The sequence below is a fragment of the Octodon degus genome, unplaced genomic scaffold (genome assembly GCF_000260255.1).
Source record: "Octodon degus isolate 3935 unplaced genomic scaffold, OctDeg1.0 scaffold00001, whole genome shotgun sequence".
In the NCBI taxonomy this organism is placed as follows: domain Eukaryota; kingdom Metazoa; phylum Chordata; class Mammalia; order Rodentia; family Octodontidae; genus Octodon; species Octodon degus.
In genome coordinates this window covers 27149783-27153153 of record NW_004524577.1, presented here as the reverse complement: position 1 = coordinate 27153153, position 3371 = coordinate 27149783, and the positions used below count along the sequence as shown (strand labels likewise).

General features: G+C 48.4%; 1 pseudogene; it reads left to right on the top strand.

Moving 5' to 3' along the window:
• Positions 1-541: 541 nt before the first annotated feature.
• On the top strand, positions 542-1755 carry LOC101577337 (annotated as a pseudogene).
• The last annotated feature ends 1616 nt before the right edge of the window (positions 1756-3371 follow it).

The window sequence follows — 3371 nt, the reverse complement described above, 5'->3', positions numbered from 1 at the left end:
TTTTTTTGCTGAACTGGGGATTGAACTCAGGCCCTTGCGCTTGCCAGGGAAGCGCTTATCCCACTGAGCCATCTCCCCGGCCCTTGGGGTATATTTAAACAATGGATTATATTGCAATTAGAATGAGGAAACTAAAGCACTGTGGATAGATAGCCAGACAGACATGGAGGAAGTTATAGATAGATAAATAGATAGATAGATGATAGATAGATAGATAGATAGATAGATAGATAGATAGATAGACTTAGATATAACCCAAGAACAATATGACCCAAGACAGTGCCACTGTAGGATACATTGTAATTACCTTTTATCTAACATTAACTATATCTGTGTATGTATACAATACTTTGTATCTGTCACAGATTTTTACTTCTTAGTATGAAAATTCTGTTTTAAAGGTGAATCATGATGGCTCATACCAGCACTCAGGAGACTATTGCAGGAGAGTTAGAGTTCAGGGCCACCCTGAACTATATAGTATGACCCTGTCTCAAAAAAACCCATAAATATATGAAAATACTGTATTAGAGAACCGAGCATGGAGCAGCATGGCCCGCGTGAGCAGAGCTCCGGCCTCTCTCTGCCCTCCTCACTGCCTGGAACATCTTCCACCATGGCCACCTCAGCCAGTGCCAACCTGAACCACAGCATCAAGCAGGTGTACGTGTCCCTACCTCAAAGGGTGACAAAGCCCAAGCCATGTATTGCTAGATTGCCAGACTTGGAAAAGGACTGCCCTGCAAGACCCGCACCCCGGACTGTGGGCTTGAGCATGTAGAAGAGTTGCCTGAGTGGAATCTTGATGGCTCTAGCACTTTCCAGTCAGAAGACTCCAACAGTGACACGTACCTTATCCCTGTAGCCACGTTTCGGGACCCCTTCAACAAAGATCTCAGCAAACTGGAGTCCTGTGAAGTTTTTGAGCGTAACAGAAAGCCTGCAGTGGGGGCCTGCCCCTTAGCTCAGTTCTTTAAGTGGCTGCTTCAACAAAGCAGTCAGGCTCAGGTTGCTGGGGTTCGATCCCCACAACTCAAGCCAGCCAAACTTGCCCTGAAGGCATTCAGAGCAAAAAAAAAAAAAAAAAGAAAGCCTGCAGAGATCAATTTAAAGACACAGCTATAAATGAATAATGGACATGGTGTACAACCTGCACCCCTGGCTCAGAATGGTGGCTGATGGCCGCCCCTTTGGCCGGCCTTCCGACAGCTTCCACAGGCCCCAGTGTTACTGTGGTGTGGGAGTAGACAGGACCTGAAGGAGTTTCCTTGGAGGACCATTCATTCCTGGGTGGCGCAGTTCTTCTTGCATCAAGTATGTGAAGACTTCAGAGTGACCGCAGCCTCGATCCTAAGTCCATTCCTGGGAACTACAGTGGCGCAGGCAGCCACACCAACTTTAGCACAAAGGCCACACCGGAGGAGAACAGTCTGAGTACATTGAGGAGGCCATTGAGAAACCAAGCAAGTGGCCTCAGTATCACATCTGTGCCTGTGATCCGAACGTGGGGCCTGGTCAGTGCATGGCGCCTAACCAGAGTCCACAAATCCTCCAACATCTATGACTTTTCTGCTGGTGAAACCAACTGTAGCGCCAACATCTGCATTCGTTGGGCTGTTGGCTAGGAGAAAAAAGTTTGCTTTGAAGACCGCTGCCCTTCTGCCAATTGTGACCCCTTCACGGTGACAGAGAAGCCCTCACCCATACCTGTCTTCTCAATGACTTGGCGATGAGTCCTTCCAGTACAAAAACTAAGGGGACTAGACCTGCAGCAGGGGAGCCCCTGCTAGCTTTCCACCCTCCAGCGCCTCCCCATCTCCCAGGCACCCTCTTCGTCTGCATGTAACTCAAAGGCTGTAACATCAAGGTCTTTTCCTTCCTCATGGTCTATTACTCTTGCTTTCTTTGGCCAGGAACAGAGGGGTCTGGTTCTTAATCTTTCCACACACCCACACACACCCTGTGTTCCTATCACAGAAACTTTCTAATGCAGTTCTGGGGACACGGGTGGGGAAAATAACCACTGCTTTCCCCCGAGTGTGCTTGTCCAGCAGGAGTAGCTCTCTGGACAGGGCAGATGCATTCCTGAAGCAGGAGGAGGAGGATTTTTTTCCTCAGGGTAGCTGACAAGAGAAAAACCTGACTTGGGTTAAGTGAGGACATCTTGGTGGGAAGCTCTGTTTTCTGAGGTAGAAGTAGAAATTAGGAGGAGTGGCGGGGACCAGGGAGCAGTTCCCTCCCTTCATCTCTTGCTGCCACGTTCTTCTGCTTAGAGACTCCATGCCCTCTGCAAACACGACGCTGAGTGAACTGATGGATTTTCACATATACCTGGCCTTAGAAGTATGAGTTGGCTGGTCAACTTGAGCACATCGTGGGTACCAGAGTTCTTTTCTGGTGGGACTAGCCCATCACTAAAACAGGGCTTTTGATCTATTAAATTTTTTAAAAGCAAAACAAAGACAAAAATACTGCATTAGTCAGCTTTTCATTATTGGAACAATACCCGACACACAACTGAAAGGGGAAAGGTGCATTTGTGCTCACCGCTTCAAAGGTCACCTGGCTGCGAGACAGAACAGCCTGGAGAGGGCATGGCAGAGGAAAGCTGCTCAGATCACGCCCTCCACAAGGCAGAGAGACCAAGGAAGAGCCAGAGAGTGAGGGGCTGAGGCGGGTATGGTGCCCAAGGTCACGCCCCTGTGACCCACCCCGACACTGAGAACGGTGCTTTAGCTATCTCTTAGGCCGATGAAGTTGCCAATCAAGATTAATCATCACATTTAATATCAGGCTGAAGAAGAAACCCACACTTGGGGAAGGGAAGAAGCAGAAACACACAACATAAGGGCCGGCCAAATAGCTCAGCGGATTAAAGCACCTGCAAGCAGGCACAGGGGCCAGGGGTTCGATCCCTGGGCCTGCTGGGCTGGCCCTGCCCCCAGGGCACTCTATGATGGCGATTGGGACTGGGTGTGGTAGTGCCTGCCTGTAATCCCAGCTCTTGGGAGGCTGTAAACAGGTGGATCACTATGAGTCTGATCGAGTAGTGAGATCCTGAACACACTGTAGACCTTTCCCTAAAATACAAAAAAAAAAAAAGTAAGAAAGAAAGAAAAAGAAAAGAAACACACAATTTAGCCGTGTGATGTTAATCCCAAAGCCTGCCTTCCCTGTGGTTACCCAAGTCCTACCTGAGCCAACGTTTTCCTGTACCGTTTAAACTAGAGGTGGGATTTTATTACCCTTGACCAGACACTGTAACATAGATGAGTCAGCTTCTTTCACTGTGAGGAGGGAGAGCAACGTCTGCGCTGCTAGTGGATTAAGTAATTTGAAAAGTCTAAATGGGCTATTGTGTGTGTACACTT